The following is a 17,741-nucleotide window of genomic DNA, read 5'->3' as shown; positions in this document are numbered from 1 at the left end:
GAGGACATGAGATTTGACGGGGCCAGAGGTGGAATGTTATGGTTTGGGTCTGTGTCCCTACCCAAATCTCATCTTGAATTGTACTCCCATAATTCCCATGTGTTGTGGCAGGAACCCAGTGGGAGATAATTTTAATCATGGGAGTGGTTTTCCCCATACTGTTCTTGGGGTAGTAAATCAGTCTCATGAGATCTGATGGTTTTATCAGGGGTTTCCACTCTTGCAGCTTCCTCATTTTCCCTTGTTGCACTATGTAAGAAGTGCCTTTCACCGCCTGCCATGATTCTGAGGCCTCCCCAGATATTTGAAATTTTTTTTCCATTTATTTATTTTATTGCATTTTAGGTTTTGGGGTACATGTGAAGAACATGCAAGATTGTTGCATAGGCACAAATGTGGCAGTGTGATTTGCCACCTTCCTCTCCATCACCTACATCTGGCATCTCTCCCCTTGCTATCTCTCCCCAACTCCCCACCCCCAACCGTCCCTCCCCTATTTTCCCCCAACTGACCCCAGTGTGTAGTGCTCCCCTCCCTGTGTCCATGTGTTCTCATTGTTCAACACCCGCCTATGAGTGAGAACATGCGGTGTTTGATCTTCTGCTCTTCTGTCAGTTTGCTGAGAATGATGGTTTCCAGGTTCATCCATGTCCTTACAAAGGACACAAACTCATTGTTTTTGATGGCTGCATAATATTCCATGGTGTATATGTGCCACATTTTCCCTGTCCAGTCTATCATAGATGGGCATTTGGGTTGGTTCCAGGTCTTTGCTATTGTAAACAGTGCTGCAATAAACATTCGTGTGCACGTGTCCTTATAGTAGAATGATTTATAATCCTTTGGATATATACCCAGCAATGGGATTGCTGGGTCAAATGGAATTTCTATTTCTAGATCCTTAAGGAATCACCACACTGTCTTCCACAATTGTTGAACTAATTTACACTCCCACAAACAGTGTAAAAGTGTTCCTATTTCTACACATCCTCTCCAGCATCTGTTGTCTCTAGATTTTTTAATGATCGCCATTCTAACTTAAACCTCTTTTTCTTCCCAGTCTCTGGTATGTCTTTATCAGCAGCATGAGAATGGATTAACACAACTTTATCTTTAAATCTTAGCATTTTTCATCTGACTTTGCTTTTATAGTATACCTTTATTTTTAACCAAGCCATTGATTAAAGTGTTGAATAAGACAGTATCTAATGCATGTCACAAGAAACCTAACTCAAGGCTGACAGTGATTCAAAGCTTTGTATTCTCTGGGTGTGGTTATTCATAACTGGAATAATAACTTTATTCTTATTCAGCATTCACTCATTTTATATGTGGGAATATTATGGAAAACTGATTAAATGTCTTTTAGAAATCAGGATACATTCTGATAGCTAACGTCAGTGTGCATGTTCAGATCTCTGGACATGAGGAAGCAGAGAAAGTTACACTTTATCTCAGTGTTAGGTTATAGTAAATGGGTGAGTCAGAAGGTGCTCTATAGAAGGAAAAGATATATTTGAGATAGAGATCTTTTTGCCTCACAATCTTCCCCTTCTTCACACATACAGATGCACACACACACACACACTTCTGTTTATCCTTAAGAACACCCTGTCAGTGAGTCAGTTGTTGTAGAGTGGAAGTGACTGACCGCAGGTGAAGTTGTGTCACACGCCGTGGAACCTGAGACTGGTCAAACTCAAGCAACACATCATGTTAGTAGAAACACATCATGTTAGTAAGCAATCTAAGAGTAGAGGAGCTCCCAAGGGCAATGCCAGGTCAATACTTCTTAGTAGGTAAGAAGAGGTCACAGTGTCTAGAACTAGTGTGGGCACTTTGAAGTTATTTCCAGGTGAACAAGATGCATTTTTGCAGCTGAGATTTAGGGCAGCTAGCTAATGTTAGCCACTCAACGGATGAAGACACAAAAGAGATCACATATGTCCAAATGTGTTCATCATGCCTGTGATATTCTCCTGCTACACAGTCAAGCTCAATCTGTACAAGCCACGAAAACCATAGCGGGATGAACAGGGATATAAGGACAACTGCTTCAATAAGGAGTCACAATTTCTTTCCTGCCTCAGAAATTGAAGCAGTTTTCAGTCCAGGAACCCATTGATGGGAGGAGAGGCAAACTCCTCAGGGGAAGGACCCTACATTACCATGTAAACTGTGTAGGTAACAATTATCCAGTTCTTCCCAAAAAGATCTGTGGCCATTTGCTTAGGTAATTGTTCACTGGGGAGAAGGGAACACTGAAATAGTTCAAGAACTGTTTCATGTAGGACTCAAGCTGACCTAGATAAATAGGGCTGGAAGCAATACCATGCCCGCTATATTGGATTAGGTGTGAATGGGGTCTGAGTAATAAATGCAGGCTCTGGAGAAGGTCCAGCTCACTGTGGGTCTACTAGGGCTATGCATGATCATTTTCTTGGTCCTCAATATATAATTAAAGTAGGCACACTTTATGGTTGGAAAAAAATCCCACTCTGGTTCCTTGGCCTGTGAGGTAGAGGATACTGTAAGAAGAAATGCCAAATGGAAGCCTCTGAAATTGCCCTTATACTCTACAATCAAGAGAGTAAATCAAAAACAATATCTTATTCTGGAAAAACAGCCACACTTAGTTCCATTATTCAAGACCTAAGGATGCATGGGAGGTAGTCCCGATGATATTGCCGTTTATTCACCAACATAAATACATCAGGCAAATCTTTAAGCATGAGAGTGAGCTACCATAACTCAAGTAAATGTATGCCTTAATTGTAGGCTTTGTGTCATATATGATATCTTTGCTGGAGCAGTGTATTAGCTCAGTCTTGCATTGCTTTAAAGAAATACCTAAAACTGGCTAATTTATGAGAAAAGAGGTCTAACTGGCTCACAGTCTTGCAGGCTGTACAGGAAACAGTGGCATCTGCTTCCGAGGAGGCGACAGGAGGCTTCCAATCATGGCAGAAGGCAAAGGGAGGGCAGGCCTGTCACGTGTAAGCAGGAGCAGGAGAATGGGGGTGGAGGGAGGTGCCACACATTTTCAAATGACCAGATCTCATGACAATTCACTCACTAGTAGGATTTGATCAGCTCACTCTGTGAATGTTACAGAAAATAGGTACCCTGAGCAGAGATTCTGGCAGCACTTGGGCCACATTATTTTTTTAATTTTAATCAACTCCTATTCCAAGCTATTTGACTCTGTTAACCAAGGAGACTTTGGAACTCATGGAAAACTGGTATAATTGAAATATGACGTCTGTTAAAGTCACAGCAGAAAGAACTGTGGCAGGGCAAGCTATGGGAGTAAAGCATCATTACCTGGGAAAAAGGCGAATAAAGAAGTCGATTGTACGACTCTAGCTTTCACAGATGTGTGGACCCATAGGAAGAAGCTTTATATCTTATGGACCTATCATACAATTATTTTCACTTGTGTCCTAATTGCTATCTTCTTATATTTTGGAAAACCTTAAGAAGAAGGATGACATCCTTCTGAGTGAATATACAAGGTGCCTCTGGCCCCTAGAAGATTGAGAGGGGCATGATGAATGAGTTCTTCACTTCCTAGAGGCTGAAAGAGTTCAGGGGAACTAGAGAGTGAAGAAAATTCCTCCAGGTGCTTTGGCAAGAAACAGGCAACCCTCTAAACTGTGGGTGTCAGAACTATTCTGCTTTTCTTACCAATGAGATTCTAACCACTTTGGAAGCTCCAACCTTTAGATCTGAGCTGCATGAGACAAGAAGTCAGAAATAAAGTTTCCCAGCAGTCAGAAAGCATGATCAGGCAGAATAATCAGAGCATATTTGCAGTGAAATAAAACTGCTTGTGGGGAGAGATAAAAATATAAAATATAGCATTCAGAACACTTGAGTTTAAAGAAAATCTGTCTTGTGCTAAAACAATCGCAAAAGCAAAATAAAACAAAAATCATTATTCTAGGGTAGTCGATATAATAGCTAGATTGAAAGAGAATGGCCAACATGGAAATCATATTAAGTAACTTAAGAGGTCAAGCACAAGTAACGTTTCTAATGATAAAGCAAAAACATAGAGAGATGGCTATCATGAGGGAAAAGATAAACCGACCGAAGACTAGATTCATGAGATACAATGTAAATGTCAGAATTTTCAGAAGGAGAAAAAAACAGAAATGGAAGAGATAATAACTGAATAAATTATTTAAGAAAATTCCCCATACCTGAAGAGAAAACTAAAGTCTGTACAGCAAACAGATTTTAAGAGCTCTAAACTGAATTGATGGATAAGGAAACAAATCTAACATTTTATCCTGGTGAAATTCCTAAAGTCAAGTTTTTAAACACAGACGCCTCCAAAAAAAGTTGTCTACAAGGATTGTGAGAAGGTGTGTTTGGTTTGGCATGGTATTTCTTATTAGTAACAGTTGACTAGAACAGGGGGAAAGGATTTACATCTCGAGAATTCTATAACAATTTGAGATATTATTTATTTTAAAATACGCAAGAGTTTAGAATACGTACCACACAAATACCTTGCATGAAAAAAATTACTCGAAAAAAGACTCGCACCAGTCAAAAGCGGATTCAAGAAAGAAGAGGGAGAAGGAAGATAGTGACCTATGCACCTATCCACCTATCCGTTCATTCATTTGCTTACCTACTTATTTACTCATTATCTAGTTTTCAGTCTATTTTTTCTTTCTTAATAAATAAAATCCAATGGTAGGTTATTTAATGCTAAATTTAAAAATCCTGAGGCCAGGCATAGTGACTCACATCTGTAATGCCAATACTGTGGGAGGCTGAGGACGGAGAATCACCTGAACCTAACAGTTCAGGGGTGCAGTGAGCTATGACTGTACCACTGCATTCCGGTCTTGGCAATAGAACAAGAGTCTGTCTTTTAAAAAATATCTTCAAATTGAAATGGCATCTTGCAAAGAGTGGAGAGACCTAATATAATTATTTCCAAGGTTTTCATCTTCCTTTGTTATTGTTTTGAGGAATGCGAGAAAGATCGGAGAACACTGAGTGTTGATTAGCGCTGCATGTCTATGTCAGTTGGGAGCATAGTTGATCTTCTTAAAATAATAGTAGAGTCATAGATATCTAATTAGAAGAGCAAGAAAAGGGAAAAACATTAAGAGAATGGAAAACTATAATTGAAACAAAACAAAGAAAAGAAAAAGTGAAATAAACAGCAATTTGCTCAAATAAAACAGTAAGAGACAGAAAAAAAGAAAATAAAAAATTTAAGCCAGTAATCAACGTGAGATATACTAATCTCTACTCTAAATGAGAATGGAATGAATTTTGCCATTAAAGGTAGACTCTCACATTGAGTAAACATAACACCAATGTACATAATGTTTACAAAGTCACGCTTAGGACAGTTGGTAAGGAGAATTAGACAGTCAAGGTGTAAACAAAAAGATAAGAAAAAATATAAAGAAAAAGAAAGTGGAAGACTCAATGTGAATATCAGAAAAGGTGGCATTTAAGGCTAAAAGAAACATAAGAAACATGGATGGCCATGATATAATGGTAAAAGCTACTATGAATTGCAAAATTCCAACAGTCGTCGAATAGAGAGCATTACATTGTGTACCAGCATGAACAAAGTCATAACTGTAATTATAAAGAAGTATTACAGAGCAGGCCTCGAGCTTGAGCAAACTCCTTGTCTTGACGGTGTGGAATCTCCAACTGCCTTGATGAAAGGTTTAAGGCAGCAAAGTAAGTTATTTTAACTAGTGTGCTCATTGTCTACATGCAAATGTGGAATGAAAATATGTTAAAACAAATCTTATTTACACATGTCTAGTTGAGGCATGTCCAAAGAAAATATGTCATGAAAACCTAAGAAAAAAGACCATGGTAAGGGCCAGTCTCAGACAAAATGACAAAATAACAGGACTCACAAATATATACTTTTTTGGCACTTCTGCCTCCTCTAGTTCAGTGCTTCTTCTACGCTCCACCCAGATGCCCAGTAAACCACCTACCTATTCAAAGAGCCAGCAGCTTTGTGAATGTTCTGAAAATAATCTTCTCTTCGTTCTGTTTACTAGAAAGGGAAATGGAAGAGAATTGACTGACTCTGTTCAGAGCACTAATTTATCTTTAGTCTTACAAATAATCAGATAATATAACTGCAATTGCCTTTTTGCCTACACATAAAGCTAACCTATTCAAACTGAAGAGGCAACATTGATTCTCTTTTCCTTCTTAAGTGTTAGGCCAAAATAAAACCATCTTAATCCATTCCGTTAATTGTTTAATGTATAACATATAATATGCTTATTGACTCTTGTTCTTAAGGAAGAAAACTCTGAAGATTAAAAATGGGGAAGAAAACCAAAATGATTTATCGGGAACACACAATTGACTAAGGGATAAACGTACAGAGAAAGATAGATTAAACAGCTTCTATTATAGCTAATCTATGAGACAGCATGTTTAAGTAAAATAAGCCTATTTAACTTCATGTTAACTTTTAAAATCATACTTAAAGTATATCCTCAATTTCCATGTGCCTGAGTGATATAATGGGAAGAAAATAGTACTTGTTATATTAACAAAATGCTATTAATTTTAAGTTTTACTTGAAATTTTGAAGTGATATAAAAACACAACATGAAAACAGTGCATGTCATTATGTATGTTTCTGAGATACTCCTTTATTATTTGTTAAAACTTTTAAGGGGAAGAGAAAAATACAACAGATTTTCAAGGGGGAGGAAAAAGATGAATTCTTATATGGGTCAGAATATACTTGAACTGAAAGTAAAAGTCAATCCAGATTACCACTGTCTTCACTTTCATTATAATTCTTCATAGTTATAATTTCTAGAGAAAATAAAGAAAAAGTGGTTGGTAACAAAATACTCAAGATGTATATACCTTTTCCATTATTGCAAGATGTCAAGTGGTCAAGGGCAAGGTTGTCATTCTTAGTGGAAAGAGATGTGAATTGCATTCCATTTTCCATTGCCAACTTGCCTAGTGGTCTTGGGTGGGCAAATGTATCTCACCAAGCCTCAGTTTCTTCAACTGTGAAATGATAGGGTTAGACTAGAGAAAAACTATAGTTAATTTCAGTCCTAAAATAATTATGATTATAGTGTCATAGCTAAGTAGAGATATTGGGGCAGCCTTTAATTATTGGTGGTATTACTAGTACTTAAGCCGTATGGAACTTCTTTAACCTTGGCTCTATCTATAATAGAACAATAGCTTGCCACTTAAAAGAAAAACTTTCCAAAATATTTCTCATGCTTGCTTTTCAAGTTTATTTCCAAAAGCCATTTTCCATAATTTTATTAGTAACAAACTGTCCATTTTCTTTAAGGAATAGTAATAAGGGTGACACAGAATGAGAAAGAGATCCCCAAAGGGAAGATTCTTCCCAAATATTGCCATAAGAGTTGGATCATAAAATGATTAAGAGTGGAAATTATACCTATAGTTAGTTTGGGCTTCTCTTGAAAATTGAATTCCAACAGTGTTTTTATTTTAATTTGGTGAAAAATGATTGCAGAAACTTAATGAGACTTGTAGTCCTCCTCTTTGATTAAAATTACGCAAGATATTAGAACTACAAGCACAAATCCTTCCATTCATGATTCACTTTCTTGTTTTCTAAGAAGAGAATGCCAACAACATGGATTTCCGCCCCCCGCCGTCCTTCTCTTATGCGCTACGCGAGACAATCTGCTGCTACCTAGCTATTTCCTCAGCCTAAGCAATAATAATAATGAGCATTTGTTGAGTACTTATAATGTAAGTTCTAACCTAAGTATCACACAAGTGTTACTTAATTTATTCCTTATAACAATCTAGAAGGTAGATATCATTATAACCTTCCATCTGTAGATGAGGGAACCGAAGGTCAGAGAGGGCCCAGTGTTGCATGGATAGGAAGCAATGTGGCAGGCCACCTGGCTTTAGGGCATGCGTGCTTACCCACCGGAGGATACTTCCTCTCCACTGTACAGCACACATGGAAACAAAGAGGTGAAAATCTTAAAACGAAGTTCAGTTGAATTATATAGATTCTTATTGTAAGTTCTAAATAAAATTCTGGTGGTAAGCTATTTAAAGTTCCAATTCCAAGTACAGAGATGTTCATGGAAGGTTTTATATAGTATGTGTAGAACCTGTCCATGGCTGGGTTTTCTTTTGTTCAGTTTTGTGTCTCAGCACCTGGCATATGGTAAGTAATCTCTGTGTATTTATTCTATAAATTACTATTTTAACTCAGCATTGGAATGCAAGTTTTAATCTGAATCAATCTGCTTTAGACCTCACTTTTGTATACTCGTTTAACTTGATACTTCTGAAGCATCTCACTGTATGTAATTTAAATAGTATGAACTGAATTAACACTGTTTTTTAAACTGTGTGAAAGACACAAAACTATTAGAGATTGTTAATAACAATTATAACAAATTCAGTTTGTTCATTATTTGATCTTCTTTTCAATGAAGCCTTTCATGTTTTGCTTGAGGGGAAAAGAAGAATGCCAAAACCCATGTGGGTTCCCTCTTCAGTCTAACATGTACTTTTCTGAAATAACAAATGTAACTGAGAAGCTTGCCTGGGTGGCATAAAAGAGTCAGTTAATTGGTAGTCAGCCTTTCTTTTTATAGTTGACTATATGTCTAAATGTTGATTTAGGAGAAAGATACGTTTTTACTAAGGAAAGCCCTATGTGCTATATTAAAAGTGCGATGACTTTGCTTTTTTAAAGAATCCATAAGCCACACCCATCTACTCTGAAAAGTTCAGGCTACTATGTGGCTTTCTAGTGTACAAAACTTCTTCTTTCATGTTATATCTCTTTCCTAAGTCGATATTTGCGCGTTGACCCAAACAGATTGGTCTAGCTTATATATCAGTGACAGCAACCTGTCATTTTCTTAGAATATTGTAACTTCATTGATTCTTATAATTTTTCTTCCCTTAACTCTGAAGTTTTTCTAAAAGCCCCTTTTTTTAGATTTTTCAATGTAAAAGCCAACTTTTTAAATGAAGGTTTAGAGACCATATTTCCAATAATGTTGCAAAACAGAGGCTCTTACAGCAGCATAAATTAAAAATGTGAGGTAATCAAATTTTCTAGACAAATAAAACTCAATATTTATAAAAATACCAATTCTCACATATTAGTTATATTTTAAAACATTTAAAAATAACACTTGTCTTTCATTAAATAACATTTATCATCAGCCCACCAGTCACTTGATTTTCAAAAATACCTTGATTTTCAATCCTCTATTGAGCAATAAAAGTAAAGGAGCTTTTGAATCACATGCTTTCATTAAAACATAGACAATGTAAAATAAAATCTGTAATTGTAAAATTAAGGTGGTGGTCATGAAGTACTTTTGAAACTTTATGTGCTTCTGTATTGATTTTTTTTTTTTACATTTGCAATAAAATACAGATCCATTTTAAGGAGAAAAATTACTAACAAATAAGTTGAGAAAATTATTTTTAAATACAAATATAACTTTTGATGTTTCTTTTATCATTCACAACTTTATTGATTCTCATAAGTGTTATTTTGTTTTAAATTATCCATAAATGGCATAAAATAGCTTCAAAAATATAATATATTGAAGATGAGACTCTCTCTGTCTCCATATATATACATAAAAATGTGTATATATATATTTACACACACACACACACACGTACAACACTTAAATAGCTGCTAATTCTGCCAGTACAAACAGACAGTTTTTCTTTAGTCTATCTTCTGTGTATCAATCAACAAGTTATACACGGAATACATAGTATCTCTTTATTATTCAAAATTCCTCATGAAATACATATGATAATTTTATTTCTACTGATGAGGAAATACGCCTAGAAAGTTTGAGTAATTGGCTAAAGTCACCTAGCAAATGAGAGAGAAAGCCAAAATTAAGCTACAGCAAGCCCTCTGTATCTTAACGTTCCACGCATTCCTCCAAAACATCTACTAAATGCCAGGCACTGTATCTATGCCGCTTACTTTTGGTTGGATGTGGCTGATACCCAACGAAAATAAATATACATACACAAAGGATGACAGCTCAGATGAAAATTAAGCAGGGTGACATTATGGGTAATGACTGGAAGATGGCAACTACTTTTTGGTTGGTGACCAACAAATACTTCTCTAATAAGGTGATATTTAAGCTAAGATTTGTGTGTCAAGAAGGAAATAAGCACAAGAAGATAAAGGGGGAGCAGCTGTGACCATAATGCAGAGGTAAATCTTCAGCTATTCAAGGACATTCAAGGACCAGAACGTTACCAGTATAGTAATCACACCCTGAATTAGGGAAGAATGATCGGCATTAACATTAGAGAGGTCGAGGCAGGGACCAATCAAGTAGAGTGTTGAGCAGCCAAGTAATTTGGTTTATCCTAAGTGTTGTGGAGAGATATTGGAGTGTTTTAAGTAGAAGAATGGCATAACCTGGGTTTCATTGTAAATGGATGCCTCTAGCTGTTCTGCTGGAAAGTGGTTGTAGGACGGAAAAGGAGATCAAATCTATATTCATAAGAGTTACATGTGGATACTTATATGTGTAGATTCACAGAAAATTATAGGCATATCGAATTTGAGACATTTACATTTTAAAGAATATACTCATTATAATGATAATCTCGAAGTTATCACCTTGCAGAAAAGCACAAAATTAGAGTATATGCTTTAAAAATGTCCCATTCAATGAAAAGCTGTTGAAAATAAATTTGTAAATTTTTAAAAGTATTTTAGCAAACAGCATTATGAAAAGTATGTTTACAATAATGTAGAACTTAATGTGTTGCTTTAAATAACGTATTTTATGACTTTTTTGACAATAGCACTTCACAGAGTTTACGACTCAGGCTTTAAAGTAATATTCCAAAATGACAACACAAATTCTAGCACGTGAATATGCTTTTGATGCAGACTGACTCGATGGCAGTTTCTGAGTGCTAATGGAATGTTTTACACTTAAAGGAAGCCCATTAGATACTAAAGCATTAATTTGTTGTGAAGCTCCTATTCCTTCTTATATTTTTAAGATAGAATACCACTTTTAAATCTCTGATCACAAAAGGTCATTTTCCTCCTATTCTTAGCATTTCAGAGGTGTTTATCAAACACATTTGGTATGATATTTGGTCCTGCCAGGATTATATAGTACAGATCTAAAAATGCTCTTTTTTAAAACCACAATTCTTCAAATAAATAATATTTAATAAATGAAAATTTAGAAAAGTGTCCTGAGTCTTCATTACAACTAAGCAATTTTCAGAACAATTTTATATCTTTGATACACTGGTACTTACTGCTATTAGGAAATCAGTTAATTAGTATAGAATAAGGATATAATAATCATGATTTCTCAATATAGACCGAACTAGCACATGAAGACACATTCCTAGAAGAAAACATGTATGTATAAATTACCATATGTAATATTAAACATTATTCCAATTCTCTTTACCATTTAGCAATTCTTAGGAAAGTACTGCTACCTTTCACATACAGCATGGATGTTCCATGGAGCATGAGCACGGCCCTAGACTATCTTCCTGTTAATGGAAAATTCCTTTCATTTCACTTGCTATTTTTATAGATTTTTTTAAGAATTAAACAAGGTTACATTTTTTTTTGTGCGTTTATGTGTGTTAATGAAAATCATTCTGCCAATACAGGCAGCAGTTATGAGTATAGTAGATAGAATGTTCATTACTAATAGAAGACAAATGTTGTAGACCATGGAGAAATAAAGCTAAGCTGCTTTCCTTTTATTTTAATAATAAGGCCCTCATAAAACCTTTAGAAAACTATTATCGTTTACATAAAAATTAATTTCTAATTTTTTTCTAATATTATGCATTTGTGTCATTCCTTTAGAATAACTTCTTACATTTCACAGTTCAAAGGAGTTGGAGCAGATTTTGAAAAAATAAATAATTAGAAGTTTCAGTCTATCTGTCTGCAGTATTTACCAGCTTGATCAAGTGCCCACTAAACTTGTTATTTTATGAAACAGCAAGTTCACATATATTTTAATTTTCCCAGCATTGAAATATTTAGGCTCAAATATTTTATAAAATTTTATTTAGTAAAAGTGTTTATTGAGCTATTAATATATTCAAAGCAATGTGTTGGATCCGTTGTTATTAAAGATGAATAGAATACAAATCCTGCCTGTTAGAAGGTTGTGGTCTAAATGAGAAGATAAGCACCCAAAATAAAAATGGGAAAGAAGTACATTCGTAGAAGCAGATCTAGTAAGGTGATGTTGGAGTTGAGAGATGGGACAGATTGCTTCCCAAGACATGAGGAAACTTCTTAGAGTAATTGGCAGTGAGTTATAATATGTGGTAGAATTAAAATATATGATCACAAAAAGAAAGGCTTTTCAGGGATAACGCAAAAGCAAAAGGTAAGAAGTAGTTTTCTATTGCAGAGTAAAAAATTATCACTAATTTGCAGCTTCATATAACACACATTTGTTACCTCAAACTTTCTGTGCATCTGGAACCTGGGAAGGACTTAGCTGAGTTCTCTGGGGTGAACAAGATTGCAATAAAGTTTTGTCTTGAAGTGCAGTCTCATCTAAACCACAACTGGAGAAGGATTCATTTTTGTTGGCAAAATTTAGTTCTTTGCAGTTGAAGGACTGAGAACTTCAGAGTCTGGTTGATATTCCACTGGAGACCATTCTCAGCTTTCAGAGGACACTCTAAGTTCCTTGTCGCAATGGTCATCCAGCATACAGCCTACAACATGGCAGTTCAGTTCTTTAAGTCCAGCCAGGAAAAAAAATAAACTTTATAAGATGATTACACAATCTTCTCTATGTGATCACATTACTCCTGTCTTATTTGCTGTATCCTATTGGTTAGAGACAAGTCACAGGTCATGGTCATACTCAGGGACAGTACTATTCAAGGCCATAAATATCAGGAGATGGGGATGATGGGGGTCACGATAGAGCCTATCCACCACAGGGTGGAAGGTCAAAGTTCTGGTTTAGCTGAAGGACACATGTGTCCTGTGACACATGTACACAGGACAATCAGGTTGGAAAAGCAGTTTAGTTGTGGAAAGAATTGAATGCCCTACACTGGTGCTGAACATTATATTTTACATACAAGAGGAAAGCATTGTTACATGTTTGAATAGTAGAGGAAGCTTAATTTCCATTAAGTTTTAGAGGCTTCAGAAAGTTTAATCTGGAAGTGAATCATAAAATGAACATGGAAAACATAATTGGTTTAGGAATAAAAGTTAATATATTAACTTGTTGAAATAATGAATTTAATAATGAGCATTATTATAGAAAACATGACTGTAGAATTAGAATTTAAAATGAAACTTTTGTTTCTTAAACTGACTTACAAAAAGGAAGGGTGATCAGTAACTCACCAGTTCCTTACTAGGTCAAAATTACAGACTTCCCTTCATACACACGTGAACTGTAAGATGTTGTTTGGGAATGTCTATACAAGAAGGAAAGGTGGGTCTTTGAGACACTCAGGTGTGGAAAATGAGACTTCATGATACTCATCAAGGGGAAGAACGGTGAACCTTGTAGACATAAGTTACCATCTTTAAAAGATGATATATTTAAAAAGAATAACAGTAGTATGTCTAGGAAAATATTGGGTATGTATCATTTTGTGTAATTAAAAAAAATTCACTCTCCCTTTTACAGCACCATCAAATTAAAGAAAAGCTGATTTTTTCATAAGCATCATATAAGGGGAGTGGAAATCAGCATAAAGAAATATGACAGATGGAAATAAATGGAAGTTCACAATAAAGAGACATCAGAGATAGAGATATAATAATAACTGACATTTTTAATCTAGACAATTAGGAGGTTAGTAATAACCAGAAAGATATGTTGGAGAAAGAGTAGGTTTTAGGACCACAAGAAAAATATTAATTTATATATGCCAGATGTAAATGGTTTCCAGAATTGCTGCTGAAGATGTACAATGCACGCTAGAACTCACAGGCAGTCAGGAGGAGAAAGGTGGATTCTCGGAAGTCATTAGGTAAAGGTGACAGTTAAGAGTATTAGATTGAGCAAAGTTACCAAGGAAGTGAGTGTAGTGAGAGAAAAAAACAAAGACTATGAACAAATCTTTATAAAGTATCTGTATCTCAAAGATGGGATGAGGAAGCAGAATTGGAAGAACTTGAGAGAGAAAAACAGAAACTGATTCTAAAGGTAGTTACAAATCACAAAGAAAGAGTTGAGGAGTCGCTCAAAGGAGAGAATCTTCTACGTAAGAGTTGCAAAGGTGAATCTTTTGAGCAATCAGGTAAATATTGCAGCAAGCAAGTCTAAAGTAATAAGACATGGGACAAACGCAAAGTGAAATGCATGTGACACGCACAAATAACTGACTTTAAAAGACATACATATTTAAAAACAATATTCTTATGGAAAATACACTGCAATCTTGAGTTGGTCCACAGGTGCCAGTTTGTGATCTCTAGTCCATAGTAATATATAATCCAGAGAAGACAAGCAGAATGAAGTTGAAGAAAACCACTGTTTTGCAAGTAAGAGTTTCTTGATCATCTCTTTCTGAGAGCTGTTTTATTAAATGGTGGAAGCAGAAACTGAAGTGTAAGATATAAGGAAAAAGGGGGTGATCAGGAAACAAAACCTTGTCTGGTTTTACAGTAATGTAAAACTTGGAAAACTCTGTCATGTAGTCATGAAAACAGCCATGAGAAGGTTATGGCTGGTCACAGGCAACAGGGGGAATGACGAGGTGAATACGACAGTCAGAACTGGGAGTGGGGTCAGCAGCGGTGGCCAGGGAAGCAGCAGTCCAGCCAAACCTATTGGATCGTATCTTGCTGGTTTGCAGGCTACTTCAAAACCACTAACCATTCCACCTCACCAGCTTCCCCACAGGTTTCAAATACCACCCAGATTTTCAGTGAATAATTTACCTTGGGAAGGCAAAGGGAAGTTATTAAAGGGGCAGTGGCTCGGTCAGCTACTTGGGTGCTGGAGGTTTGATTTTTTTTTTTTTTTTAGACAGAGTCTCTCTGTTGCCCAGGCTGGAGTGCAGTGGCACAATCTCGCTCACTGCAACCTCTACCTCCTGGGTTCAAGGGATTCTCCTGCCTCAGCCTCCCCAGTAGCTGGGATTACAGGCACCTACCACCACGCCTGGCTAATTTTTGTACTTTTTTAGTAAAGATGGATTTCACCATGTTGGCCAGGATGGTCTCCATCTCCTGAATTCATGATCCACCTGCCTTGGCTTCCCAGAGAAAGTGCTGGGATTACAGGCATGAGCCACCACACCCAGCCTTATTTTTTATTCTTAGAAGACATGAATCATGCACAGTTGTGGAATGGATGGGGATAGCCATGATAAGGAGTTGTATTCCAGAAACAAGAGGGCAGCTTGGTGGAATCAGGCCCTGGAGCTGGACCACAGGGACTGGATCCCAGGCGTAGGTAGAGACATGAGCTTTTGAGATAGAAAATGGCACTCTGCCATTGACAAAATTCAATAGCGCTTTATGCTAAAACTCTCAATAAACTAGGTATTGATGGAACATATCTCAAAATAATAAAAGCTATTTATGGCAAACCCACAGCCAATATCATACTGAACGGACAAAAACTACAAGCATTCCTCTTAAAAACTGGCACTAGACATGGATGCCCTCTTTCTCCACTCCTATTCGATATAGTATTGAAAGTTCTAGCCAGAGCAATTAGGCAAGAAAAGGAAATAAAGGGCATTCAATTAGGAAAAGAAGAAGTCAAATTGTACCTTTTTGCAGAAGATATGATCACATATTTAGAAGACCCCATCGTCTCAGCCCAAAACCTCCTTAAGCTGATAAGCAACTTTGCAGAGTCTCAGGATACAAAATCAATGTGCAGAAATCACAAGCATTCCTATACACCAACAACGGACAGACAGAGAGCCAAATCATGAGCGAACTACCATTCACAATTGCTACAAAGAGAATAAAATACCTAGGAATACAACTAACAAAGGATGTAAAGATCTCTTCAAGGAGAACTACACACCACTGATCAAGGAAATAAGAGAGGACACAAACAGACAGAAAAACATTCCATGCTCATGGTTAGGAAGAATCAATATTGTGCCATATTGCCCAGAGTAATTTATAGATTCAACGCTATCCCCATCAATCTACCTCTGACCCTCTTCACAGAACTGGAAAAAAACACCTTAAACTTCACATGGAACCAAAAGAGAGCCTGCATAGCCAAGACAATCCTAAGCAAAAAGAACAAATCTAGAGGCATCATGCTACCTGACTTCAAACTATACTACAAGGCTACAGTAATCAAAACAGCATGATACTGGTATCAAAATAGAGATATAGACCGATGGAACAGAACAGAGACCTCAGAAACAATGCCACACATCTACAACCATCTGATCTTTGACAAACCGGACAAAAACAAGCAATTGAGAAAGGATTCCCTGTTTAATAAATGGTGTTGGGTAACCTGGCTAGCCATATGCATGAAGCCGAAACTGGACCCCTTCCTTATACCTTATACAAAAATTAACTCCATATGGATTAAAGATTTAAACATAAGAACTAACACCAAAAAAACCCTAGAAGAAAACCTAGGCAACAGCATTCAGGACATAGGTACAGGCAAGGACTTCATGACTAAAACACTAAAAGCAATGGCAACAAAAGCCAAAATAGATAAATGGGATCTAATCAAACGTAAGAGCTTCTGCACAGCAAAAGAAACAATCATTGGAGTGAACCGACAACCAACAGAATGGGAAAAAATTTTTGCAATCTACCCATCTGACAATTGCCTAATATCCAGAATCTACAAAGAACTAAAACAGATTTACAAGAAAAAAAACAAACAAATACATTCAAAAGTGGGCAAAGGATATGAACACACACTTTTCGAAAGAAGACATATATATGGCCAACAAACATATGAAAAAATGCTCATCATCATTGGTCATTAGATAAATGCAAATCAAAACCACATTGATATACCATCTCATGTGAGTTAGAATGGCAATCATTAAAAAAATCTGGAGACACCAAATGCTGGAGAGGATTTGGAGAAAAAGGAACATTTTTACACTGTTTGGGGGAGTGTAAATTAGTTCCACCATTGTGGAAGACAGTGTGATGATTCCTCAAGGATCTGAAAATAGAAATTCCATTCGACCCAGCAATCCCATTACTGGGTATATACCCAAAAGATTATAAATCGTTCTGTTATAAAGACACATGCACACGTATGTTCGTTGTGGCACTGTTTACGATAGCAAAGACCTGGAACCAACCCAAATGCCCGTCAATGATAGACTGGACAAAGAAAATGTGGCACATATACACCATGGAATACTATGCAGCCCTAAAAAATGACAGGTTCACGTCCTTTATAGAGACATGAATGAATCTAGAAACCATCATTCTCAGCAAACTGACACAAAAACAGAAAACCAAACACTGCATGTTCTCACTCATAGGCAGGTGATGAAAAATGAGAACACTTGGGCACAAGGAAGAGAACAACACTCACTGGGCTAGGTGGCGGGTGGAGGGGAGGGGAGAGGAGGGGCAGCGTGATGGGGAACAGGGAGGATGGGAAGGGATAACACCATGAGAAATACCTGATGTAGGTGACAGGCGGGTGGGTGGGGGTTGGAGACAGCAAAGCACCATGGCATGTATGTACCTATGCAACAATCCTGCA

General features: G+C 36.6%; 1 long non-coding RNA gene across 1 annotated transcript in view; it reads left to right on the top strand.

Annotated features, from left to right (window-relative positions):
• The first annotated feature begins 10,064 nt into the window (after positions 1–10,064).
• Positions 10,065–17,741, top strand: part of LOC116558588 — a 33,601-nt gene continuing 25,924 nt past the window's right edge. The window contains exon 1 of the long non-coding RNA XR_004272083.1: positions 10,065–10,246. This is a non-coding gene — a long non-coding RNA (uncharacterized LOC116558588). The remainder of the gene's footprint in view (positions 10,247–17,741) is intronic.

This window comes from Sapajus apella, unplaced genomic scaffold (assembly GCF_009761245.1).
Source record: "Sapajus apella isolate SASKATOON/1434 unplaced genomic scaffold, GSC_monkey_1.0 scaffold22, whole genome shotgun sequence".
NCBI classification, from domain to species: Eukaryota; Metazoa; Chordata; class Mammalia; order Primates; family Cebidae; genus Sapajus; species Sapajus apella.
Note: the sequence above shows the minus strand (reverse complement) of the source record. Positions and strands in the feature narration are given on the sequence as shown.